The sequence below is a fragment of the Marmota monax genome, unplaced genomic scaffold (genome assembly GCF_021218885.2).
Source record: "Marmota monax isolate L192 unplaced genomic scaffold, Marmota_monax_Labrador192_F-V1.1 WCK01_AAM20220418_F8-fsc00081, whole genome shotgun sequence".
NCBI lineage: Eukaryota > Metazoa > Chordata > Mammalia > Rodentia > Sciuridae > Marmota > Marmota monax.
This window is the reverse complement of record NW_026695234.1, coordinates 762,784-790,764: the sequence shown is the minus strand read 5'-3', so window position 1 is coordinate 790,764 and position 27,981 is coordinate 762,784. Positions and strand designations below refer to the sequence as shown.

The following is a 27,981-nucleotide window of genomic DNA, read 5'->3' as shown; positions in this document are numbered from 1 at the left end:
GCAAATCCCATGCAGCTGGCTAACTAGATTTGGTCAAGTGCAACTCTGATAAGATCATCCTTTCTCTGCCCTTTTGTCCTCAGATCTGTTTTTTAAAAAGAGTTTAAAGGTTTCTCATTGCTAAGATGATAGATAGTATAATTTATTATCCAAACCAGAGCAATTTTGAGAAAGAAACAGGATGCTAAGGATGCTATTAGCAATTATGCATTATCCAGTGATGTAAATTTGTACTGTTTTGAGGAAACCAGGAATTATGATTATCCTTTTTCTTGCCAATCAAGAGTTAGAACATTATTCTGGTTTTTGTTGTTGTTGTTTTTTAATACTGGCAACAGCTTTCTCTTTTATAATTTTTTTTGTCTTACTATCAGCATTGATATTCCTTCTGATTGAGCCAATGGTACTATGTTGTGTTTGCCCAATATGACCAGGCTTTAGCATGTTCTTGCTTTGCAATGTCCTATTCCCTTGGAATGAAAGTCTCTCCACTTCCATATCTTGGGGACTCCAACCTGCTCTACAAGGCTACAATTTCAGCCTCTCCATTAGGCAGAGAGAAAAAACAAAAATTTTGCTCATAATCTGGAATTATGGACATAATGATAGCTAATCCTTGTTGGGTATTTTGTGTGAGGCAAGATTTTTACTTGAATTCTCCTATTTTTTATTCACACCAATCCAGTAAGCTGGGTACTATTTTTTTTCTTTAAATCAAATTTATTGAGGCATAATTTACAGGAAATGCCATTTGATGAATTTTGACAAATGTATATATTTTATAAACCTCATCAAAATCAAAATACAGAATGTTTCTGTTACCCTATAAAATTTCTTGTGCCCTTCTTCATTCAATAAAAAAAAAGTCTAAAATATAAAACATCTGACTCCCCGATCTATGTTAGTCATAATTTTAGATTAATTTTACCTGTTCTAAAATTTTATATATATGTACATAAAGTATAGTTTCACATTTAGCTCAGCATATGTCATAGTTATAGAGACCCACTCAGGTTTCTGCAAATAATAGTTGTTCATTTCTTTTTATTTTTGAGAAATATTCCAGTTTTTGAATGAGCCATAATATATTTCTGCATTTGTGGAAGGACTTTGGATTTTTTTTCAAATTCTGGTCTATTACAAGTTGAGCTGCTATGAATATTCAGGTACAATGTTTGCATGAACTTCATTTCTTTAAAACTGCCAATTTTCCAAAGTTCTTCATCAGTTTATATCCCCACTAGCAGTTCATAAGAATCCCAGAAGTTGGGTGTGAAGGCATGTATTTATTAGCCGTTCATACATTTCCCTTATTTTTATTTGAATATCTTTTGTTAAAGTCACTTTATTGAGGTATGATTGGTGACAGCCCAGAATTTGAAAAAGTCCTAAAGTCCATTTACAGGTGAATGGGTATATCACAATTTATCTGTTGAATGTATATATGCTATATATATTTTTTATCTATTCATCCATTGATGGACACATAGGTTGCTTCCATGACTTCATGATTCAGAATAATGCTGCAGTGAACATGATACAGCAGATATTTCTTCAAAATTCTCATTTCAATTCTTTTGGATAAATATGCAGAATTGGGATTGTTGGATCACATGGCAATTTTTTTCATTTGTAAAATGTCCTCCTGTGTTAATCAGCTTTCTTATTATAACAAAATACCTGAGGTAATAAAATTATACAGAAGAAAATATTACCTTAGCTCACAGTTTTGGAGGTTTCAGTTTGTGTTCAATTGAACTACTGCTTTAGGGCCTATGGCAAGATAGTACCTCATGGTTGGAGTTCATGGGTACATGGTGGAGGAAACTGCTACCTTATGGCAGCCAGGAAGGAATGAGAGAGATTAAGAGAAATGAGGTTCCAATACCCCTACAAGGATACACCCCAATATCCTAACTTCCTCCCTCTAGACCGTACCTCTTAAAGATTCCACCACCTCCCAATAACACCACAGGTTTGTGGACTAAGCTTTCACCCTTAGGCCTTTGGAGAATACTTATCCAAACAAGTGTCTTCTAACTGCACTAATTTACATTCCTACTAAAGGTATGCAGAAGTTCCCTTTGTTCCACATCCTCATTAATAATTACCTTTTGCTTTTGTTGTTTTTTCCTAATAGCATCCCAGCAGGTTTGGTTTTGATTTGCATTTCCCCAGTGATTCCTGATGTTGAGCACATTTTCATATACCTGGTGGTCACAGGTTTCTCTTCCTTAGAAGAGAAATGCCATTTTAAAATTGGGTTATTTACTTTTGTGCTATTGAGTTGTAGGAGTTCCTTACATATTTTGGATATGACCCCTATATCAGACACATGGGGTCTTAATTAATCTGTGATGCTACAGAATGCCATAGACTAGTTGGGTTGTAGAAAACCAAAATTTCTTTCTCACAGAGTTGAAGGCTGGGAAGTTCAAGATTGGGTGACAGCAGATCTGACATCTGCTGACCTCCCTCTTCATAGAGGCCTTCTTCTCACTGTGTCCTCACAGGATGGACATGGGGAGGAGCTCTCTGGAGTCCTTTTTTTGGGGGACACTAATCCCATTCATGAGGGCTCCATCTTGGGATCCAATCACCTCCCAAAGGCCACCTTCCAATAGCATCGCCCTAGGGGTGAAGATGTCAGGTATGAATTATGGGGGGCATGAACAATTAGTCTATGGCTTATGGTTGTATATTTCCTCCCATTCCATAGGTTTCCTTTTCCTTTTGATCGTTTCCTTGGCTGTGCAGAAAGCTGACTACTATTGTAAACCTTATTTTATAGGTAAAAAGGCAGAGATATAGAGAAATAAACAACTTATCCAAGATCACTGAATTAGTGAGGGAAGGAGCTAATACTTAGGAAGTCTGAAAAACAGAATGCAATCCCCCCCACCCCACCCCACACAATGTGCCAGGCATTGTCAAAAGCAATTTACATTTTTAAGTCATTTAATCCTTTTAATGACCATATAAGTAGGTTCTCTTATCCCCATTTTACAGATGAAACCAGAGAGGTCAATGAGAACAGAGAGGTCAAGAAACTGACTGAAGATCATCAGTGCAGTGAACTGATGAATCTGTGGGCTCTGCTGCTTCCCATGGGTTTCTGCTCATCCTGGTGGCCTCCCTCTCACAAAGTGGCTCCAGTGACTGATGGAAATAACAAGTGGTACCCAGAGGTACCAGAGACTAGAAGAACCATGAACAGGTGGGCCACTAAGTTGATGGGTTTTGATGCAACTAGCTTAGGGTGGAGGCCAGGTTGAGTGTGATGTGGGAAAGAATAAAGTGAGGAGGCGCCCTGTCCCCTGGGTGTCACTCTGGAGAGAGCCAGCCTGAAGTTTGGTAAACTTTCCTCCACAGCCAGCCTCACCGCTAGCGTCCCAGAGGGGCTGTGCTCTCCAACGCCTTTTCTAAGGAGAAATTTGCTTTCTGGTTTATCTCTGGTTAGGAGTGGCCTAAAATCCAGATAAATAGTAATAACAAAGGTGATTATGATTATAAATGCTCCTGTGTTGAGTGCTAACTCTGCGCAGGGTCTATGCTAAGCCCTCTGAAGGGCATTTGATTGACATAACAGCAAGGGAGGAGTATGATTACCTCCACTTAGCAGGTGAGGAAAATGGAGTTAGAGTGGTAACTGAATTTTTCAGCATCTCAGCAAACAGGTGGCAGAGTCAGACTTGAGGTCGGTCTGCCTGGATCTTCTCACAGAACAATCCTGGCCCTTTTGCTCCTACTTTCTTATTGTCCAAGATTGATTTTAGGATTAGAACCCCTGAGCTTCTCCGATTGAGAATTTCAGAATCCCAGTGTTTTATCTTTCAGGAAATTAAGGGTGCTTTCCCTATTCTGTCATTTAGATGCTGTCTTATTGTATAATAAACCTAGATTTATAGAAAATTATGCATAAGAAATGTAGGTCAGCTAGCGTCTTGGAAGCCCTTCTGTACCCAGGTCCCCTCACATCCTCCTCCCATCCTCCAAATGATTGCTCTCATCACTCAAAGTAATGATTTCTTTGTGTCTTCTTAGCTTTATCATCTGACTGTAATTCTCATGTAGTCTTCCCCATTAAAAATGATCATCGCTGGTGTTGTGGCTCACACTGGTAATCCCAGTGATTGGGGAACTGAGATAGGAAGATTGCCTTAGCAATTTAATGTGACCCTATCTCAAAACGAAAAAAATAAAAAGCCCTGGGGAGGTAGCTCAGTGGCAGAGCCCTTGCCCCGCATGGATAAAACCCTGAGCTCCATCCCCAACCACAAAAATAGGAGAAGGAGGAAAGAAGGTAGGACAGAGGGAAGGAAAGTTGGTCAACACATTTTATAACCCTCTTTTATTCTACAAGTTCTACAAGTTCCTATTGCATGCTGGGTGTGGTGGCCCTTGCCTGTAATCCCAGCAGCTTGGGAGGCCAAGGCAGGAGGATCCTGAGTTCAAAGGCAGCCTCAGCAAAAGCAAGGCAATAAGCTACTCAGTGAGACCCTGTCTCTAAATAAAATACAAAGTAGGGCTGGGGATGTGGCTCAGTGGTTGAGTGCCCTTGAGTTCAACCCCTGGTACAAAAAAAAAAAAAGTTCCTATTGCACCTTCCTCTTTCCTTCTTATTTTTATTTTTATTAAACTTCATGTTTTGCAGAACCCAGGGTGTGTTCCCTGTAAAGTTTCTCACGGTTTGGATTTTGCTGATTGCACACTCTGAGTGCAGTTCAACGTGTTCTCTGTCCTCTTTATTTCCTGTGAATTGATTGCTAGATCTAGACGTTTGATCCGACTAGGTTCGATCTTTTTGGCAAGATTGTGGGTGGTGTTATGTTCTTTCGTGGGGAAGCACATAATGTCTGCTTGTCTCTTCTTTTGTGCTGTGAGTAGTCCTTGGTGCACAATGTCTGGATTTGTCGATTCACTGAGTGTTGCAGAGTGGTGATAGTCCATCACTTCTTTATTTGTAAGAATACCTTTAAAGGGGGTGTTTTCTCTTGACAACTATCTGACTAGCCAGGGATGCAGTCAAAACAGGAAAATGAAGATTAATGCTTGATGTAGTTCCTTTGCTTGACAGTTTTCAAGACAATAAATTAATTCCCTGAACAATTTAAAGGACCATTGAAGATCACCAGTTAATTGTTATTTTTAAAGTCTAATCTCACGTTTTAAAAGTGAGATCACCGAGTCATTAGAGGTGAAATAACTTACCCAAGATCACACAGCAATGAGAACCAGAGAGGTCAAGAAACTGACTGAAGATCAATCAGTACATCAGTGGCAGAGTTAGAGTGGCTCCCTCTAGTCCCCCAGATTTTTTTTTTTTAAAGAGAGAGTGAGAGAGGGAGAGAGAGAGAGAGAGAGAGAGAGAGAGATTTTTAATATTTATTTTTTACTTATCGGCAGACACAACATCTTTTTTGTATGTGGTGCTGAGGATCGAACCCGGGCCGCCCGCATGCCAGGCAAGCGCGCTACCGCTTGAGCCACATCCCCAGCCCCTAGTCCCCCAGATTTATCTTAATCTTTGAGGAGCAGAACCTGAGATCTGAAACCCTAGTCTTAGAAAGAGTACCTGAGAAATCTAAAATGGGCAAGAAATATTCAAAATGGTTGCTCACCTTCTGTCCTGGCTGGTGGTTGTCACTACTTTATCTACCCTGCCTGGCAGCCAGATCAAGCCCCATTGGTAAGGGATGGGGGCAACCTGCAGATTTTATACTGCTCCTGAGAAGAGGGGACTTGTCGCCAACTCTGGAAATTCTGCCTGGTGTCAGGGAGCCGTGGGAATGTGCCCAGGTTGCTGTGGGGTGGTTTCCAGCTTTGGCTACCACAAAGGCCTTTCTTGCCAAAATCTGTGATTCTCAGCAGGAAAATGAGAAGTTGGAATAGAAAGTTCCAAACAGTCAGTTAGAAGGGGAAGGGCTAAGAACTCATCTTTCTACCATATTAAGAAAGGGGAGGGGGAGAGGAGGTGGTGGAATTCAGTAGAAGAGGTCAGAGGAAGAGACGGTGGAGGAAATGATCTAATAATGGGATTGAGAGAAGAAAGGAGAAGATATTGTGACTCAGAGAGAGACAGAGACTGCTGGCACCTTAAGACCACCCAGACATCCATCTGTTTGCACTCACTCATGTAGTTAATGACTTTCTCAGACCCACCTACTTATCATCCTCTGACCTTTCTCCACTTTACTTCTATCGGCCACCTTCCACCCACTTCCCAGGATCCCAGGGCAGGTGGAGAGTGACAGCTGCGGAGAGGCTAGTGGGAGATAAGAGCATACTATTTCACGTAGAGATGCAAAGCCCTTCCAGTTTGGGGGTTAGAGGGCCAATCAAGAATGGGAACAAGGTCGCCTCTGATGACTCTGGTCTGCATTTAAAATACACTCTTGTGTAGCCAAGCATGGTGGCACATGCCTGTGATCCCAGCAGCTCTGGAGGGAGGCTGAGGCAGGAGGATCACGAGTTCAAAGTCAGCCTCAGCAACAGCAAGGCGCTAAGCAACTCAGTGAGACCCTGTCTCTAAATAAAATTCAAAATAGGGCTGGGATGTGGCTCAGTGGTTGAGTGTCCCTGAGTTCAATCCCCAGTACCTCCCCCCATGCAAAAAAAAGAAATGCATTATTGTGATTATTCTGGCTGGAAAGGGGGGTTGCCTGGACCAGACTCCTGGGAGTGAGATGAAACTTCTTGGTGAGAGATAGTATTTGTATCAAGTCAAAAAATAAAAAATCTTTGAGCCAAGAGGTCTCAAGAAATTGATCACACTAGTTCTGTTAGTAGAAGATTTTGGAAGATGTCAGCCTTTTTACAAGTGCAGTATATAGGCAAGATGCTGTGGTGGAGTGATATTAAAAGTTCTTAAGTTGTGAAGCTAATTGAGTAAAAGGTGATCAGAATATTATAAAAACTCAAAATAGAATACAATACACAGCAGGCCAGAGTGATGCTACATGGGGAAAGTGAGTGTGGTTTCATGGGATTCTTTTTAGTTGTGCATGTGTGCACATGTGTATGTTGGGTCACATGCTTTTCACTGTGGGCCACCATCAAAAACTTTGAACATCATTAGAAAGTGCCCGGAGTGAGGACTTGGATCCACGTGAGGTTCTTCCATTAAATAGTTGTGTGAATTTCAGTGTGTTGGTTAACCTCTCTGAGCTTCATTTTCCTTATCTGTGAAGTAAACAGATGGAACCAAATAAAGAGAGCAATGATGATTTATGAGGTTTCTTCTAGTCCTAAAATTCTATGATCTTTTTAAAAGATAAAGGGAGGGGGGGTAGTTCAGTGGTGGAAAACTGGCCTACCATGTGTGAGGCCCTGGGTTTGATCCCCAGTCTCTCAAAAAATAAACAAATTAACAAAAAAAATCAATGAGAATTCTATGAAAGCATCACTGTTTTTGTTTTTTTCATACTGTGGATTGAATCTAGGGTGCTCTACCACTGAGCTAGATCCCTATCCTTTCTATTTTCTATTTTGAAACATAGTCTCACTAAGTTGCCTAGGCAGAATTTGAACTTGAAATTTTCCTGCCTCAGTAATCCAAGTGGCTGAGATTACAGGTGTAAGCTACCACATGCCCAGGGTTAAAAGGGTTTTTAATGGGAGAGATGATATCCTCTGCAAGCTAAGACTGACTGATATGCCACAATGCATTTGGTACCAATATGCAATGCTTTCTATCAGAAAGTACCTCTTTCTCTTCAGGCTCAGCCCATTCATTCCTTCACCAAATACATATTGATGTGACTGGCACTGTTCCAGGTGCTGGGGAACCAGCTGTGGGGTGCACACCAACATCTGCACAGTGGTGTCGGCTTGGGGGACCCTGCAGCAGTTTAGGTTTTTCGTTGTTGCTTTTGTTCATCTGGAACACATCTAAAACAAAACAAAACTGAGAAGCCTCCTGTAGGTTTATGAGGAGAGTCATCATTTTTTCTGTAATTGGTTTGGATTTTCAGTTGCCCTTTCCCTTCCATGGGGTTACATTCATGGAACAGTAGCAATACAAGTTTGGAAAGGGCTTCTGAGGGTTTTTTGTGCTCAAAAGGGTGACCTGACCTGAAAATCCCCAATAATTCAAAATCTAAACATTCTGGACTGGAAATTATTTTCTTTGATTTTTTAAATTTAATTAATTAATTAATTAATTTATTTATTTTTAATTTGAGAACCTCTTAAGAGCACAGAACCATTCTCTGGATGTTGATTCACTTTAAAGGGTTTGCTTTTAACTTCTGGACTTTCTCATCTGCTCTGAGGAAAGGAATGAGCTGCTTCCTCCAAGGATGTTGGATAGCCTCTTTCCAGCCCACAGACCAAGAACTCTCCTGTGGTGGAAGGGGTGTGTCCATGAAGCCAGCAGATGCTCTTGGCGGGAGGCATTTGAGTTGAAGGCCTCAGGGCCACTATGGGACTTTGGCGGCCGAAATCTTCCTGGCCACCAGAGGGCAGTAAGAACCTGTTTTCCATGCCACCGGGAGTTGGGCCCTTTCTGCTGGAGCTACTAGCTTGGCATTTGCTAACACAGTTGGTTTAATGACCCTTTCAAAGCATGTTGGGCCCAATCAGAGCACAGAGAAATAAGCAACAGGAGCCATCTTTCTCATCTTGCAAAAATCAAATGTTCAGGTGCATTCATTGACTCAGTAAGTATCAAGGGCCATTTGTGTTCCAAGCTCTGACCTAGGCTTTGTGAACATGACTTTCAATGAGCCCTCTGCTCTGGGGGTGCTCAGTCTAGGTTTTTCCACAGCTAACAGGCAATGGTTTGTTGCCCTCTAACATGTCTCCACATGGTGTTGAATCCCAGGCGATAAGATTGTTTTTTTTTTTTTTTTTTTTACAGTGAGGTAAAAGCTCTAGGAGCTAGGATCATGATCTTGACAATTTCAAATGAGAGAATGTTGCTCTCAATGAATAGAATTCAGGAAAGTGGCCTTTTGATGTCTTTGGTACTGTAGCTAAACTTGGAACATCCATGTGAGGCTGACTCTAGTCTCATGGTCATTCCTAAACCAGGAGTTGCTATTTTGTTGAGTAAACTTGGAGAAATGGTTCAGCCTTTCTGGGCCCAAGTTACTCTTGGGCCTCTCTGCTGCTAAGACTATTACCCAATAAAAAAACTAAGTGAAATAGGAGGAAACAGTAATTTGGCACATTATACTGGCACAGAAAATCAACCAGGATTTTGCTGGCCCTTTTGCTGTGTCTTTACAAATACTTGTTTGTTTGCGTGGCTGAGAGCTCCCCCCTGCTAACTTTTATTTCGTATAGAAACAAAGCCTCACTTATGTTAACACCAGTATTGGAAAGCCAGGCACAGTGGCACATGCTTGTAATCCCAGTGCCTCGGGAAGCTGAGGCAGGAGGATCACAAGTTCACAGCCAATCTCAGCAATTTAGTGAGGACCTAAGCAACTCAGTGAGACCCTGTCTCTAATTAAAATATTTTAAAAGGGGCTGGAGATATGGTTCAGTGGTTTAAGCACCCTTGGATTCAATCCCGGGTACCAAAATAAATAAATAAAACAGTATTGGGCCCTTCACAAAGATGGTACCAAAAGTGAAGAAGGAAACACCTGCTGCTCCCAACACCAAAGTGAGAGACAAGGCTTTGAAGGCCAAGAAGGCAGTGCTAAAAATATCCACAGCCACACAGAAGACCTATAGGACATCCACCTTCTGGTGGCCTAAGACATTGTGACTAGAGACAGCCCAAATACCCTCAGAACAGCACCCAGGGGAAAGAAGCTTAACCACTGTGCCATCATCAATTCTCCTTGACCTCTGAGTCAGCCTTGAAGGAGGAAATTGACATCACACTTGTGCTCATGGTGTATGTCAAGGTCAACAAGCAGCAGACCAAATGGGCTATGAAGAAACTCTATGGCATTGATGTGGCCAAGGTCAACACTCTGGTCAGACCCTATGGGGAGACGAAAGCAGATTTTCACTGGCTCTTTATTTTGATGCCTTGGATATTGCCAACAAAATTGGGGTAATCTCAACTGAGTCCAGCTGGCTAATTGTAAATATTAGGTTTTTTTTTTTTTTTTTACTATTTTAAAAACCAAAACCAAAATAAATCAAAAAAGTATTGGATCTCCAAAGTGAATGATTGTCCATCCAAGAGATCAGAATATTTTTTGAATTTCACAATAGCTTGGATGAGTTGAGTGTGTAAATGGAGAGCTTTGTGCTTTCTAAGAAAATGTCAGAATGAGCAGGGAGCAGCGGTACATGCCTGTAATCCCAACAACTTGGGAGACTGAGGCAGGAGGATCCCAAGTTTGAGGCCAGCCTTGGAAATTTAACAACCTATCTCAAAATAAAAAGGGTTGAGAATGTAGCTTAGGGGTAGAGTGCCCTTGGGTTTAATCCCCAGTACTGCAAAAGAAAAAAGAAAAAAAAATAGCATAAGGAAATCAGGACAAATTTGGGGACCCCCCTTTCTGGCAACCCTCGAGCCAGGGAGCATTGTCTATAGCTCAGATAGAAAGTGTCTGTCTTACTATGAGCTAAGACACTAATGGTAATGACAAGACATGGTAAGACACTAATTCCACCCAGAAGTAAGTGGAATTCTCTAGCAGGTTCAAGAGCCCCGGAAGGACAATCCAGATGATCTCTAAGTTGCACTGAACTTGGTTCCCACAGGACAGCCCTGCCTCCTAATACTAATGCTGGCTCAATCTGTTAAAGATTAGATTATTGAGCTTTCCCTTTGAAGACAAAAGCCACCCCTGCTGAAAGTAGAACACTTCTTCTACTCTCCAGATAAGGTGCCATGTTTATTGTTTCAAAAGACAGGATGTAATAGGACACGCCCTGAGCTGGTCTGTAAAGCTTCCCTCTATGTAATTTTATTGGTATTTGTTCAGAGGCAGCACTGATTAGAGGAATCATTACAAGAGCCTGAGGAAAAGAAATTTGATTACCCAGTTTGGTTACCTAGGCATTTTAAGGTAAAAATAAAGACATTTAAACTAGAATAAAGAAGATCTGAGTTCCCAACACTATCATTGTCTTACCACATTACTGCTAGGCAAGCTTTTGGATAATTATGGTAATTTACGAAGGGCACACCTGGCTGGAAACCCTGCCTTTCCCTCTTACTATGAGGTTTGCGCAAGTCATATGACTTTTCTGATCTTGTTTCCTATCTATAAAGTAACATTACACCTATCCTACTTCCCTTACTGGAGCGATATAAGAATTACATTGTTAGTATATGTAGCAGTGTTTCAGTTCCAAAGGGTTTCACTTTAATAGCTGTGCCTCCTTTGTCTCTGATCCTGAAATGCCCCAGCACTTGCATTCCTCAGCTGGGACACTTCTGCCTTTATCTGTTTTGCCTGCCCTCCCTGCTCTGACACCCAGACAGGACTTTCTGAGAATAAGATCACTATTGTCAATTGTTTATTTGTCTCTATTTTTTTTTAAATGCATGCATTGTCTAACTCCATTAGTTAGTGCTGAGTTTCCATAACACAGGCTAATTACCTTCTGGCCAACTTAGGAGACCAGCCAGCTTACAACTCTGGGACTTTTGCCTGCAGCTAGCAAGGCTTCCTGCCATATACCTGTGCAAAGTGAAGGTAAGCCTTGTTTTGACTTTCAAGGTGACTTAGGTGCCTGAAAGTATGGAGGGATAGGAAGGAAAACAGCAATAACCACCTTGACAATACAGCAAACAGCCAAAAATGAGAGACTAGAACCTTTACCACGTTCTTCCCCCAAAGGTACAGTGAGTGTTCTTGTGCCTATTCCTTTTGTGGCCAATAATAGAGCCATGACTTTCCCTCATTCAGTTCCGATGAGCTCAAAGTGTGGTGGAGTTGGAATTACTCAGCCACAAGATCAGATTTAAAAATAGGTTCTCCATTTAGCCCTGTAGCCTTTCTCTCTTTGACCCCAGCCAGATACTTCTCATTCTATCAGCTCAGGGAGGGGACAGGATAGAAGCTGGAAGGTTATGAAGGTGAGAACCCTAGGAGGCAGAAGGTTTAGGAACAAGGGAAAATGAGCTTATACAAGCAAAAGAAGAGATAGGGGAAAATGTGCAGGGGAATCTTAGTGAGAAGAAGAGAAGAAAAAGAAGTAGAGGAGTAACGGGAAAGGAGACAAGGCTCTGGGAGAAGGGGAGACTTCTTTGCCCCAGGCTCCCAGTGAGACACAGCAGAAACAGCTAACTTGAGCAAATCAGCTGTGTCCAGAAGTCCTTCCAAGGTTCCATCTGAACTTTGAGAGCTCAGGCCACAAGTCACAGTTCAATGCCTACACTAGATCCAGGAGCCAACCTTGCTAGTCCTCGCAATGGCAGCTGCAGTCCAGATCCCCTAAAAGCAGTGCACCCATCCTTCCTCTTTGTGACAGTTTCTCTAAGTTGCTGAGGTTGGCCTCAAACTTGTGATCTTCCTGCCTCAGCCTTCTGAGTAGCTGGATTATAAGTGTACACCCCCAGGGATAAATTTTGATGTGTTTTACTCAGAACAGAAACAGTGTCTGGCTTATGATAACTGCACTGTAAATTTGTAAAGATGAATGAAAGGACATGCAAACTAAGATTACAACAATAGGAAAAACACTTTAAGTTACTCAATAAGTGAGTGTCAGAGCAAGACTGGAATTCTCCTTCATTCTGAGATTCATGGGGTTTACCATTTTTTCAAAGATTTTCTCACCCAATATGCATGCTTTTCAAAAGGTAGTTCATTACCAAAATTCATTCAGAACTGCCTGCTTTGGTTTTAGGGAAGCAAGTTTACCCCTCCTTAGGGTCCCATTTATTATAAGTTCAGGGCCTGCTCAAGTTTCAAGGATGGCTTTGAAATATCTAGTCAATTGAAGTGCTGAGATCTGCTTGGTCTTGGGATGAATCTATGTTATTATCAGGATCCTGCAGGGCCAGTTAGATCTTAGTCAAGTTAAGATCTTAAACCTGGGTGGGATGCACTCAGACCACGGAGTCTTCCACCAGGAAATCTTTTGGGTAAGTAAATGTTATTAGGTTTTAAGACACTCTTTTCTAAATCATTGATTTCTTCTTTCCATTTTTTTTTTTTTTTGTATTAAAAGTATTTTAGCTGGGCTTGGTGGCATACACCTGTAATCCCAGTGACTTGGGAGGCTGAGGTGGAAAGATTCCAAGTTGAAAGGCAGCTTCAGCAACTTAGCGCCAGGCCCTAAGTAACTTAGTGAGGCCCTGTCTCAAAATATAATAATAATAATAATAATAATAATAATAATAATAATAATAATAATAATAATAAAGTCTTAGTGATTCCTTAGAATCAAAAAACTTAGAATGGAACCACCATTTGACCCAGCTACCTCAATCCTTGGTGTATACACAAAGGACTTAAAATCAGCATATTACAGTGACACAGCCATATCAACATTCATAGCAGCACAATTCACAATAGCCAAACTGTGGAACCAACCTAGATGCCCTTCAACAGATGAATGGATAAAGAAACTGTGAACACAATGGACTATTACTCAGACATAAAGAAGAATTAAATTATGGCATTTTCAGGTAAATGGACAGAGCTGGAGAATATCAAGCTAAGTGAAATAAGCCAAACCAGAAAAACCAAAGAGTGAATGTTTTCTCTGATAAGCAAATGCTGATCCCTAATGGGGGGAGGTGGCGTGTGGGGAAGAATGAAGGAACTTTGGATTGGGCAGAGGGGAGTGAGAGGGTGGGGAGAGGGTGCTGGGGTAGGAAGGAAGGTAAAATGAGATGGACATATTACTCTCTATATATGTATGACTACCAGTGGACTCTGCACCATATACAGCCAAAGGAATTAGAAGTTGTGCTCCATTTGTATACAATGTATCAAAATGCATTCTACTATCATATATATCTAATTAGAACAAATAAAATAAATAAATAAATAGGGCTTGGGATGTGGCTCAGTGGTTACGCATCTCTGGTTTCAAGGGATGTAGCTCAGTGATAGAGTGCTTGCTTAGCATGCATTCAATCCTGGATTCAATCCCCAGCACTAAACAAACAAACAAAAACAAAACAAAACTCCCTTTCCCAGTTCAACTCATTATCAGGCATATGCGTGCCAGTAAGAAGAACAAGTTGAAATTTGGTGCATAGAGCATGCTTATGATTTGCAGGATGAAGGTGAAGGAAGGCTGTGAATCACCTATGACAGACCCAGGAGAAACTTACCATGGCCAAGTGGAGGGCAGTCTAAGGTAGTCTCTCTGAAATCACTGGACTGCAACTACGAGAGATCAAGAAGCAATGGTGCCCTGCAGTATGCAGAAAGATTTGACTCAGATGCTAGGGAAGTTTAAGAAACACTCAGCAGATCCCGAGGCTGAGTTCCACCTGTAAGGAAGAATTTACTAATGTATATGTTATGATGGGAAAGAACATGTTTCTCCATTTGAACGGAACTCCAATATGTCAGCAAACATGTTAGGAATATGCAACATGTAAAACCTTTTGAACTAGAAAATAAATGGAATTGCATGTGTGTATGATTAAAAAAATATTTATAGCCAGGTGTGATGGTGCACACATTAATCCCAGTGACTTGGGAGGCTGACACAGGAGGATTGCAAGTTTGAAGCCAGCCTGGGCAACTTAGTAAGATCTTGTCTCAAAATTTAAATGTAAATAAACAAATAAAAAGTTCTGGGGATGTAGCTTAGTTGTAGAGCACCCCTGTACCAGTACTGCAAAAAAAAAACCCCAAATATATATATATATATATATATATATATATATATATATATATATATATATATATAGCAGCTTTGAACCAATCGCATCATAGAAATTCTTGATTTCATGTGCACGAATTTAGCTTATGTGCAAAACCCACATATATGCTATTATTGTAGCTCAGCCAAGGGTTAAATTGGATCTTAATATTGAGATTTTTTTTGTTTTTGTTTTTTATATTGCATCAGGTTTTTATAAGTCTTAGAAATAAATAAAAATGGCTTAGCTTTAGTTCAAAGAGGATTTTCCCCTAGAGCTGATTTTACTATAATATATAGCTTCATATAAAACCGAGCATGCTGAATACAGTTAGTCTTCAAAGTGGATTAGGTTTGTTGTGCTTTGGGCATTTCCAAAGCATTAGTTACAGTACATTGCATTAGCTTTACCAGTTGCTTCTCCTGTAATGAAAGTCAGAAAGATCATCCGCTTGAATAGGAGACCAGAATGCCATCTTTTAACTTCTATTGAGTGTGATGGAGATGATAATTGAATGGCAAAACCACTCCCATTGTAAGGGAGCAATGAAGCATTCTTTAGTTCCTTTACAAAAAGCAAAATCCGAGATGCAGAAATCTGAGATGCTGACAAGCCCTATTCATGCAGTGATAATAATAATGATAACAATAATGATCATAATTGTACCAGTTGTTACCATTTGCCACTTTCCCCTTTGTCCATGGGCCTTAAAATAAATAAACCTGTATTCTAAGCTATTAACTTGACCTCAGTCTTTATCCACCTTTTTCTTGTGGGTGTGTGAGTGGGAAATGATTTCATATATGCAGTGTGTGTGTGGCATTGTGTGGAAAACGTGGATTTTTTTTATATTGCTCTATGGTGTGTGGATGCTGCGTACCTTGTTGCCCTAGTGATAAATGTATGATACATGTACTCACATCTGCATACATAAAAATGAGGCCACCATGGATTTTTCTTAGCATTAACTATGTGGGAGAGACTGGTTAATCTCTCACAAGTCCTTGAGACAGTCACTTTTATTATGAATCTGATTTTTCATATGGGTTAACTGAAGCACTAAGAGACTAATTAACTTTCTAATAAGTGGGGGATCCAGGATTTGAACCAGATATTCTAATTCTAGAACTCTTGCATTTCACTGTCAGTCACCGAGCCCCCTGTAAGTGAGGAAATAAATGAATATTATAAGCTTACTATAATTGGAAAGCAACCTATAAATGTCAAGAAGATGCAATTGTGCCTGCCAGCCTTGAGAATTCAGAAGTCTGGCATATATGTCTGTACATACCATATTTACATTTATTTCAAACAGGTCATATGATGGATATTAAGACTGAAGATGGTATTTTGTACAGGCATTTGCAATCATTGTGCAGTATAGGTTCACAGGAAGATTACCACTTGAATAGAAAATCAAAATGCCATCTTTTAATTTCCTTCGACTGTGATGAAGATGATAACGAAATGGCAGAACCACTGTCGCTGTAAGGGAGCAATGAAGTTAGCATGTCAGGCACAGGTTAGAACTGAGATGTTGACATTAAAGAAAGAGACACTCCTTCATGTTGGAGGAGGCCAAGTTGATCACGTGGCAGCCTAAGCTCTAGAGCCAGATTATCTAGATTGAACCCTGGCCCAGGTGCCAATTGGCTGTGTATCTTTAGATGACCTTCCCAAGCCTCTTTTTTTTTTCCCCCTTTTGAAAATGGGAGTGACCACTAATACACTGGTTTGGTTTAAGAATGAATAAAGACAATGTGTAGTAAATATTATCTACTCTTACTATGATTATATTTGGGTATTAGTCTAATTTAAACAAAATTATCTTCCCACCCTCGGTGGAGAATCTGTGTACACATGTTCTTCTTTGTGATGTTTCTTCTCAGAAAATAAGTGGATTTTTCCTGGAATCTGGGCCAAACACTTACCTATTGCCAATGAAATACAAAACCCTTTGTTTGGACAATGCGCTGTAGTCCCGAGGTAGGGCAAGAGAGGGCACTGTCAGCAGAATAGTAACAGGAAGGCTGAAGTAGAAGTAGTCTAGCTTTAAAAATATGTGACACCTTCTGAAATACAAAACTATTCTCACATAAGGTGTTTCTTTCTTTTTAAAGTGCATGGTAATATGTTTGGGGACTCAGCTATTTCATAATTAATAAGTAAGCCTCACCTTTGTGCCACAGTAAACAGGGCAAAAAAGTGGCCCTGAACTCTACAAGATGCCTTTAAAGACACTTTCTACTTGGAAACTCAAATGGAATGACCAGACATTTAGGAGGGATTAAATAATGGCTTAATATTGGCCTTCTGGTCAGTTCCCTTTGGACAAGGAACTATGGAAGAGGGTGGTTATTATCTGAAGAGCTGGCCAGCATCAGAATGTAGGTCTCTTGGGGTTCCCAAAGGGAAGTTGGAAGAGTTGTATATCTAGAGACTTTTGCAAGAGAGCTGGATGAAATTTCATGTCTCAGTGATGGTAAGCTGAGACCCTTGCCATCAGGAGAAAGAGGATTGATTGAACTCCAATTCAGAGTGGTGTTCTTATGAGTTATGAGACAAACAGCTATTTCCAAATGCATTCTAATTCCTTCCTTTAAGTGCTCCCTGAAGATCCATAGTCCAAACACCCTTAACTTAGAAACCTGGGCTTTTAGTTAATCAGGAATGAATGAATGTTCTGGGCAAAGAGCATTGTGGCCCCAGGTTCCTTCCTGAAATCTCCTGTGATGGAGGCTCAGTCAGAGCTCACAGTCAGAGCTGCCCCCCTAGGGAAACCGCAGAGCCAAGATGAACAATATTCTTTAATTTTTGTGTCTCCAGAAGGGTCTTGTGGTAGAAGAACAATCTCTAGAGATTTTGAGGCCGGGAAACTAACTGCACGGAATGCCTTATCAATCATCCTCCCAACTTGGCTCCCTGGCCTCGTTGCCCCCGCTATCATTTCTTCATTCACAGACATTCACTGAACATAAATGTAAATGCTCAGGATGGATCAGTGAGCTCAATAACAGAATGACAAATGATGAATGGAACATAAATCTTGCCTGGATGGCAGTTACGGTCTGGAGGAAGTAGAAAATTCACACTAGTCATTATGGTACAGGGCTGGGATGTTGCTCAGTGGTGGAATGCTCGCTTAGGATGGATGAAGCCCTGGTTTCCACCCCCAACACCACAAAATAATAACAATAATAATAATAATAATAATAATAAATCATATGAGATAATAATAATAATTATTATTATATGAGATGGGAAATAATGTGTTGAAAGAGATATGGGTAAACTGATTTGAGACTATTTTTTACTTGTAATGATAGATTTAAATGGATTTTGAAGCTATTCTCAAAGGAGATAAGAAAGAGAAGGTGTCACAAAATGACAACTGGAAGAGCAAGAGCAGGCATGTTTTAGAACCTTAGACCTAGAAGTGACCAAAGGCATCTGTCTCAACCACATAGTGAGACTGTCCCCGACAGGGTCATTCTGGGTGTCACTACCTCTGTGGATGGGAACTCACCATTTACTTTTAGATGAACAGTATCTGGTTCCTGAAGGCAGTGAGGGAATTCTGTGTTTGTGTGTGCACCTGTGTGTGAGAGAGTGTACATGAGAGAGGAAGGAGGTGGGGCAGTGGCCTTGACTTTTAGTATTCTAGGTGCCCTCTGCCTGAAGGACATTCAGGAGTGAAAAGTGATGATTGGTTTGTTCTTTGAGTCAAGCTGGGAAAATTTATGATGGGATGGAACCTAAGGTCTCTGAGTTCAAGGTCCAAGGGCCTGCTTGGGTGGCAAACTCGCATGGAATGAGATCACTTGAGCCAGACTTCAGGAAGGAGACTTTGCTCTGATGAGCAAGATTTAAGCTTTTGTCTGACTGCATCATGGAAAGAATTTAACTACCTGTGGAAGCCAAACTGAAACATAGAGAAGCCACTTTTAAAGGTCTTCTAGTGTTTATCGAGCTACTATTTCAGAAAAGGGTGGCAAGCCCCATTTTATAAAAACTACCGTAGCAGAGCCTCAGGCTGACCTATTTGCAAAAGGCCAGAGGTTGGAGTCTTGTGTCTTTAATCCTCAATAGCAGGATCCTTGAAGCACCAGGATTTTGAGCCCTGCTGACTTGCCTCAGATCTATAGGTCGACTTCTTAACAGGTAAGAAGTATTTGAGACACTTGGGCAAAAATTGGTGATTAGGGCTACCTACATTAATGTGGCCTGGACATGCCCTCAAAGATATATATATATTTTTTTTGAGAGAGAGAATTTTAATACTTATTTTTTAGTTTTCGGCGGGCACAACATCTTTGTTTGTATGTGGTGCTGAGGATCGAACCCGGGCCGCACGCATGCTACCGCTTGAGCCACATTCCCAGCCCCAATCAAAGATATTTCTTTCTGTTATTTCTGGCAAGGGTGTTCTGCTAGATATTCAAGATAGTGTCTCTTTTAAAAAATATTTAGAATTCAATGTGAACTCCCAAAGAAATTGGTTTAACTTTGTGGTGTATTTTAGTTAGGGAACTAACAGAAGCTGACTGAATTAAACGTGAAAACAAATTCTACAAACAAAGTTTTAAAGGCTTAAATCTTGCTCATCAGAGCAAATTGCAATTTCAAATATTAATTTATTTGCAAAATTGAAAATCAAATAAACCTTTATCAAAAAAAAAAAAAAAGAAAAAGAAAGAAAGATAGGGAGAACCAGTTTAAATGATGCCTGAAAATAGATATTTTATAGAAAGTCAAAATGGATTAACTGTGAAGTCGATAAAACACAATTTTGGATTAAATAACTGGGTTCGAATCACATCTGATGTTTAAAGTTCTTAATTTCTCTGAGTCTTTGCGTCCTCATCTCTATAATGAGTGGGGTGGGGGGAGTGACATTTGACTCATAGGAATAGAATAAGTCTTAAGAAAAATACAGGATCTGGCTCAAGAAATCTTAGGTGATTTCTGAAAATTTTTAAGACTTTGAACATTTCTAATCAATGCCTGATTGAAGCAGATTTTCATTTGGTTCAAGTCCTAGTTGCCCTATATTTACTTGAAATCAACAGTGTAAGATCACATAAGTTGATTATTTACAGATAGACTTTTATCAAGCAGTGGTACTCTGCAAGACTGTGTATAAATCAAGTAATATTTAAAATGCTTTAGGGAAATTTCCCACATTAAGAAATTCCATTTATGTAAAGCAAAAAGGCCTTTCCAAAAGCAATATAAATACTCTATCTTTTGCGCAAATCTGAATGTTCACACATTGGGATTAGTTCTAGCAAGGTATTGTGTTTGATTAGCTTGTTGCTTTGTAGGGGCTTATGAGGGAATTGGATGCTCACAAAATGTGTCCGTTCAAAGGCAGGCTGAGTTAGGCCTCCTTGGTGTAATTTGTTTTTAAATTATTCTTTAGGTCAAAGATACTACTTCCAAAATAATATTGGGAGTTGCTCAGATAGAATTTGACCAAAGTATGTTTTGACAAAAGCTGTTCCACCTCCAGCTTTGTGACCTTGGTTCAAGCTTTACCTTGCCAACTCTTCAGTTTCTCACCATGAATCCGGGTGAAATATGGTGGAAGAAGGATGGGCATTGAACTAAATGTTTCATGTTTCTTCCAGGCCTATAATTCTATCACCCAGGGAAAGTCTATTGTTCATAAAAATCCCCAATTGGCAGGCCGAATTAGTGTCTTCCAGACCTACCTGCTCACCTATCCAGGGAGTGTTAGAGGGCATAGGAAATGAAGCTCTTTCTTTTCCTGGAAACACAGAAAAACAGGGTCACTCTATATCTAGCGATGCATTTAATGTCTATTTGGAAACTCTATTCAACAGATGGCTTTCTCATAGAATGTTCCTTATTCAAGTTTATTAATTGAATAAAAATTTCATCCTTGTAACTGAATGTGGTGTAATTCTAGTGCAATCCCAGTGACTTGAGAGGTAGAGACAGGAGGATTGTAAATTCCAGGGCAGCCCAGGCAACTGAGTGTGACCCTGTCTCAAAAAATAAAAGGGTCTGTGAATGTAGCTCAGTATAGAGTGCCTCTAGGTTCAATCCTCAGTATCACACACACACACACACAAAAATCATGCATGCAACAAAACATCTATTTTTAATAAATATTTTGGTCAAATTAGTGATTTATTTTATATAAAGCATTTTTCTAGACTTATATATTTTTAGATATTTATTGTTAGCTATCAAGAGTGCTTCAACCTAAGTAGATCTTTCTAGTTTATAGACTCTGAGAGCTACAAGACTTTAGAAATCACTTACCATGGGGCTGGGATTGTGGCTCAGCGGTAGAGCGCTTGCCTAGCACGGGCGGGACAGGGGTTCGATCCTCAGCACCACATAAAAATAAAATGCATTGTGTTGTGTCCATCTATGCCAAAAAATAAATATTAAAAAAAAAATCACTTACCACAACCAATCCTCAAATCTCAATTTCAGAGTATGTAAAATATCATGAAGTCACTGGATCAAGGCAAGGTGTGGGCACAGTGATCTTGAGTCTTAGCTCCTAGGAGAGAGGTAGGGGGATATAAACAGGAGCTCTACCCCTCAGGACAGTTCTGGGGCAGAGTATAGCCATCGCAGGTGCAAACCAACTATCTCTAAAAAGTGGGAACATCCAACATTGTCACTTTCATTGAGATCAGAGTTAAATCCAACTGCAGAATTGTACAGGAATGAATTATTTACAATTACTGCCTCCAGATGCTTTGCTTGCAGAAAGATAAATGACTCAGGGTGCAATGGAAATAATTGACCAGGGCTGGATTACAGGGGCCACCAATGAAAATCCTCCATTGAGTCACACCATCTTTTGCTCCTTCCTGTATCATAACAAAGCAATTCCATTTTTTTTTTGCTTGGCATAGTATGAAAAGGCTAATATCCTTGGTGGGGGGTGGGGGTGGGGAGTAGTATACTATTGTATCCCATCTGAATAAGCCCAGCAACTGTTTCTGGTTTCACTTTTATGATCTCAGTGTTGTATCTCAGGATAAGAAGTTATCACCCTTCTGAACCTAGAAGCGGTTGGAGTGCACTGGCTCAAACATGAAAAGTTCTGTGAATCTTGATTTGCTTGTCTATAACAGGTTTCTGATTGAGGGGCAGTGGAACAACCAACATTCCTATCAGAAAAGACTTGGTTGGCTGCTTTAACTTTTAAAAGAAATCATTTGCTAGAGCATGAGATTCCTCTTGAATGAATTAAGCTTCCAACTCTGACAGTCTTGGTCTTTGTATGCAAAGTCCTTTTCCATCTGTGAAGTGCCACCTTTTTGATGTGTGATTTCAGTAAAACGGTGTAGCTTCCCTGTGCCTCTGTTTTCTAATCTGTAAACCAAAAAGGAACAAAGAAGATAAAGTGATGGTTGAATCAGACCTTGGAAATCTCTGTTCTGCCATTCTGGAATTCTGGGATCACTAGAATGTGAACTCCTCCAAAGCCCAGACTTGATTTTGTGCACCCCTGTTTTCCAGCACTTAGAATGATGTGCTCAATAAATATATGTTAAATGGATGAACAAGGGAAGATTTATAGTAACATAATGTCTCCCCCTCAAACCTCGCCCACTTGAATGTTCATTATGCTCCATGCAAACTGTTCTTTAGTAAATCCAAGAACGTGCCATGTTCTCTTTTGTATCTCATTGACTTTTCACACGTGGCTTCTCTGCTGGAAACATGCTTATCTTGATCTACATGGAAAACTTTGCTACCAATCTTCAAAACGTGACTAGGTACTGTCTCTGCTACAAAGTTCTCTGGATCAGGATCTTTCTCCCCTGTATTAACACTGTACTTGGTACATATTTCAACCAAGGTAGATTTTGCTACCAAGTTGTAGTTCTTGGATTGATTTTCTGTACCTTCCTCCCCTCCCCCAAATTTGAAGCAACTAAGGCCACAGTCATCTATGATAAGCATCCAAAACATTTTCAAAAACTGAATAGTTTTACATACACTTTTAAGAAATTCTTTATAGTACTGAGAATTATGGTATGCTTAGAATCTGGGAATATTAAATACTTTTTGATTGATTTGCTAGATTACCAGGTACACCACCAAGCTTCAATTTTCTTAGCAGGTATAGGCAGAACTCCATTTTAAATGACATAATCGTGCAGTTACATTTTGTTCCTCTGAAACTTAACATCTACCAACAATAAAACACACACAAAAAAAAAAAATTAAAAGGGAAAAAACCCCACTTTATTCCATTCCCCAACTGTTCTCTTGACTGGGCTCTTCCTTCCTCTTTTTTCCTTGTCCCCCTCTGTCCTTCTTCCCTACCCGACCCCCACCCCCACCCCATAAACACTTACTTTTCACAATCTAACTCTGGGCCCTAGAAAAGTATTTAACACACAGCTGATGCTCAAAACCATTTGAGAATGAATAGCTGTCTCTGATTCTATTCACTGCCGAATTTCTGGAAGGTGCAGTCTGATCTTGCAGACTTCCATTTATTCCTTCTCTGTTTACTCTTTAACCTATCGCAATCTCATTTCTCCTTTCAGAGGTTATCAATGACTTAATTATAAAATCTAATGAAATTATATCAGTCTTCCTCCTGTTTGACTATATTATAGCATTCAATATAATTTGTCTTATAGAAGTGTGATACAACTGAAAAAGTATAAGTTTTAAAGTAGAGAAACCCCAGTTTAAATTAATGCACATCTTTCACTTCCTAGCTATATGACCTTGGGCAAGTCACCTTGTAAAATCTCTCATTATTCTAAAATGGGGCTTTTGATAGCAGTTTCTCAGGGCTGTTAGAAGAGTCAAATACAATTTAGAACATGAAGCACTTAGCACACTACCTGTCTTGCTGTAACCAGGCAATAAATTCTGGTTCCTTTCTTTTCTTGACTTCTGAATCATTCCCCTTTCTTGGTTTTCTTCCATTCTATCTCTGAACAAATCTTCACATGGGTCCCATTTTCCTTGCCCATCTCTTCTTATTCCACATTTTTTTCCTGCCATATTTTAAATTTCTCCCATCTCTTATCTGAACTATTTGCCATTCATATGATCAATATTCCCAAAGTATTTGTGGATTGAATGTTAGTCTCCTGATTGATCTATGTACTTCTCCCCTTTGATTTTCCTGTACATATTTCATGCTATCACTAGAGCTGATACTCCCCAAATACAGGTCAATAACGTCACCCTCCCAGAATAAAAATAAAAATAAAAGCCAATTTGAATATCATCCCTTTATCTGAAGGGTAAAACCTAAATTTCAACTTTCACCATAATCTCTCCCTTGTTTTTTCCACCTCATCTTCTAGTATGTCCTTTAATATAATGTGACATCTTTCCTTATTTTCAGAAACTGAGTATTCACTCTTCCTTGCCTTCTCTCAAACTTTTACTGCCCAATTCTTTTCTATTGAGATGCATGCTTAATGTCTTAAATGCCAGTTCCTCTATAGGACTTCCTTATACCACCTCTTTCCCTCTAGTTAAAATTTATCAATCTTTCCACTCATATCTCTTTTGCCCTTCATTAATCCTGCCTTGCTAGACTGTGCACTCTGATGTACAAAGTGCATCTTATTTATCTTGCTGTGCTCTATCACTTCCTCAGTTAGGAGTCTTATAGAGTGGTCTAGCTTAACAACTACTTGTAGAATTGATCTGAATTGGAAATGAACATGAATAGTCCTGTTTCCTAACAAGGGCACGATAAAGGAAATGTAAATAGACACAGCAAATTCTAACATTTATAGAGCTCTTACTATGTGCTAAGCTCTGATCTAAATGGCCTACATTGTTCTAAAATGCCCACAACCACTTCAGGAGAGAGATGTTATTCAGGATCTTGATTTTACAGATAAAAAGATGGAGACATCCTGTCTGATAGTAGGTAATAGCAAGAAGTCAGAAACTCTGCTAGCTTGACTTTGGGCCTGTGCTTTTAATAACTAGTTGATAGGCTGATATATTCCACGATGCTTCTGAGGAATGTAATTGAGTACCTAAAGCATGGGATGATCAGCCAAGGGTGGATGGGGTGACTGCAGGGAAGTCTTTTCCAGCCTTGGTTTGCACAAAAATTGTCCTGGCAAGATCTAGAGGACAAGAGATAATATCTGTTTGTGCCTTGGTATTCTGGTATCAAAAACAAAGGTAGCCAAATGTTGTTGTGCAAAACAACCTCCGACTCCTAGGACTTTTAATGAGCTATGAAACTAGGAGGGCTTATCGGGTGGCAGTCCTTCTCCTGAGGTGACGTCATTGCTCACCCTGGCTCCAGTGAAGGCTAATGGAAGCAACCTCTGCTGACCTTGGGCATTCCCCAAGGCTGACAGCCCCCCTTCCCCCAGGCTGTATTCTGGGGAACTAACTCTCCATCAAGGTTTTGAAGTTTATTTCTCCTTTTTCTTCAGAAAAGAGAAGCAGGACATGATGGCATGGTCAACCATGATTTTATTTAGATTGTGTTTAGCCAGTGTCAGCCTCCTATACTCTACCCTTCTTCTCTAACCACATGAATCCAGTGCAGTTTCCTCTGACCCTTCTTAAGTAGCTAGCTGCTTTCTGCTGGGGATTAGTGAAAGGGAGAGGAGAGGCCATGGGTAGAGTTTAAATTATTCTCTCCAATTCCTTCTCCTGTCCCCATATCCTCCACCCCAGTCCCTTGCTTCACTAGTGCGTTTGATCACTGTATTTCTAGCTCACTGTGCAAGATATTAAAGCCATTTGTGGGTTTCTGAGAGGTGTTTAGCATGTGTGATCAAAATGCCTAAAGCCAGTGGTGGTCCCTTCAGACAGACTTTGTTTTAGGCAGAAGCAAATTGCTTTCACTTTAATAAGAGTCTGGACCTTAGAGACCCAAAACGGTAAGGTAAGTATGGGCCTTTAAGAGATAATCCCTTTCCTTCCCCTGCTTATAAGGAGGCTCCAGTTACCTTTAAAGAGAAAGCCACTCTAACTGGGTTTGGTAAGGCATTCTAGTCCTTAACTGGCCTTACCCTTGGTAAAAGTTTATCATTTTATTTAGATTGCTAATCACAATCTAAATAAAATGATAAACTTTGACCTGACCTGAACTGCTTTCCTGAGGTAGCCAACTCTATGCCAACTCATTTCTATTGTTTAGCAATAGGCAAAGCTAGAGATTGCCCCTTGTTCTAATATCCTCCATATTTCCACCTTCCCTGTGAGCAACAAGTCTCACTTGTGTCCAATGCCTGCTACTTTCCTTGGAACCAAGACTAATGACTAGGGTTGGCCATTCTGAATACTGTTCAGGGCAAACTCTGTGTCCAGGCTTGAGATGGGAACTCTTTGTCTTGCAGTAACAGTGTTGAAGGGGACACCCTTGTATTCTTGGGAGTTTCCTGCCCTTGGCATCCTGGGACAGGTAGGACGATAGGTTAGTGGGGCCTACATCTTCCACCTCACACCCCAGAGAAAACTATCCTTTAAGTTGCTATTTTTCAATTAAATTATCTGCTGAAGGTTTCTACTGAATAATGGACTATGTTCTCTGTGGGTCTCCAGGAGTAATAGACAGGTGTTGGGTATCCCGGAAAAGGGAGCTTGTGCAGCTGAGAATAAACAACAGTTGCTTGGTAATCTGAGCTTCTTTCATTTAAGTCAGAAGGCTAGCTGTGTGTTGGGGGATGGGGCCTGAGTTGGTCTGGCCACCACCTGTCTGGGGGGCGGAGGCAGGTGGAAAGGTGAGGTCAGTTTCCCAGAGAACCTTGGAGTCACTGAGAACCAAAACGGGAGAGAGGAAAAACAGAGGGTGGGGGTTAGAGGGAGCTTGGTGAGTGAACGCAGTGGCTAAGGTTCTAAAAGAGGGTCCTGGAAACTCTTTGGTCCTAGCACCCTGATACCAGCTGCACTGGGCAATTGTTTTTCTAAGCATCGTGCTTCCACTTTCCTGCATGTAAAACTACTGTTGGAATTAAACAGCGCCATGTAATTTCATAATGTACCCAACTGAAGCCAGAGTTAGTAAAATTCTGGTGTTACTCATACTGCTTTCCGGAGCTAATGCATTTGATGTGATTTTGGTGGCCTCTAAACTGACTTCAGAAGGCCCAGGTTCAAGTTCTGGCCTTGTCATCGATGAATCATTGTCATTTATTGTTGACCTTGGATAAATTACTGCAACTCTCTGTCTCACTTTTATCAAGTGTAAAATGAGAGGAATATGTCCTGTTCTTCCTCACAGCTAGGGCCCCTGGAAAGAGGCAATGTGACATATGAGAGTCCTTCTAAAAAACATAAAAGTTACATACAAATAAGAGCACAGGATTCTATAGAGACTCAGTGGAAGGAGAAATTTGTTTGTCCTCAATATGCTTCCAGTTTTCAAGTGACAATGGCTCATAGTTGAAGAGCATTGCATGTTTCAAAGCAGTGACCTATTATTACCTTATTAGGGTGTGTTTTGATTAGTGTTTTAATGGATTAATAAGGTTATGGCTTGAAAGGAAGAAGGGACTGCAGATGGAAGTGAGCAAGGACAGTGTTAGGGTTTATTTTTATGTTTTCCAGTGCTGGATGCCCTGGAGCAGGCTGTGGTACCTGAGTTACTAAAGATGGTGTTAGGGAAAAGAGGTACTCTGGGTGTCTGCTTCCAAATCAAGTGAGACCTTCTCAGATTTGGTTTGGAGGAGGTTTTGCCTCAGGCCAGGTGATCATTCTCAACTAGTATTGTGCCCAAAGCTTAAATTAAATCTCACAGGATTTGGGGTCCAGAATCTATTGTAGGACACTTGGCTGAAGTGTGTGGGAAGAGGGAACTGGTGGCTCTTCTTCCTTTTGAGAGGCATATGTTTAAATTCAGAGTGCACCTGACAAGCATAAAGGGGACTACACCCTTTATTGACTCTCCTTCTCTCCAAAATACCCGTGGAATTGTGTGTGTGTGTGTGGGGGGGGTGGGAGCTATTTATTTACTTTTGGTTTTCAAATGAATGGTGGTGTCCTGACTTTTTGTTCCCTTACATACCAGCAACCTTGGTCTCTTATTTCAACAATCCATCTAACAGGCAGCGTCCTGAAATTGGGAAGTTGTCAGATCCTCTGCAAAGTGCTCCTCCTTGGAGGAAACCCAAGGCAGTGATGAACTGTGTGGAGCCTTGGCCTAGCTCCTGATCTTGAAGTTTGGAGTGACAGTACAGCTTCCTCAGTGTCTTGGCAGCAGGAGAGGTGCCTACGCCTTGCCAGTCCTGACACCT

The 27,981-nt window shown here is 40.5% G+C and overlaps 1 protein-coding gene and 1 long non-coding RNA gene across 18 annotated transcripts in view; one reads left to right on the top strand and one right to left on the bottom strand.

Moving 5' to 3' along the window:
• Positions 1-27,981, top strand: part of Gramd1b (GRAM domain containing 1B) — a 237,581-nt gene that overhangs the window by 36,827 nt on the left and 172,773 nt on the right. For 4 of the 13 annotated variants that reach the window (XM_046438739.2, XM_058577135.1, XM_046438740.2 and 1 more), the window contains exon 1: positions 18,561-18,907. The exons of 2 other annotated variants lie outside the window; for them this stretch is intronic. The gene's annotated coding sequence lies outside the window, so the exon portion shown is untranslated. Of the gene's footprint in view, positions 1-18,359; positions 18,908-27,981 lie in introns of those variants that run through there. 7 more of the 13 variants (XM_046438743.2, XM_046438742.2, XM_058577139.1 and 4 more) reach the window with 5 other exon arrangements.
• LOC124088926 (uncharacterized) lies at positions 23-22,994 on the bottom strand. Of its 5 annotated transcripts, none has more exons than XR_009226178.1 (5): positions 21,038-21,172; positions 20,461-20,516; positions 14,207-14,289; positions 7,706-7,890; positions 24-2,631 (listed from the first exon to the last, which is right to left on the bottom strand). It is a non-coding gene; the product is annotated as an uncharacterized LOC124088926 (long non-coding RNA). The 5 variants fall into 5 exon arrangements; XR_009226176.1 differs by lacking the exon at positions 21,038-21,172 and adding an exon at positions 21,186-22,994 and having other exon boundaries at positions 25-2,631; XR_009226177.1 differs by lacking the exons at positions 20,461-20,516; positions 21,038-21,172 and adding an exon at positions 21,186-22,993 and having other exon boundaries at positions 25-1,680; positions 2,112-2,631.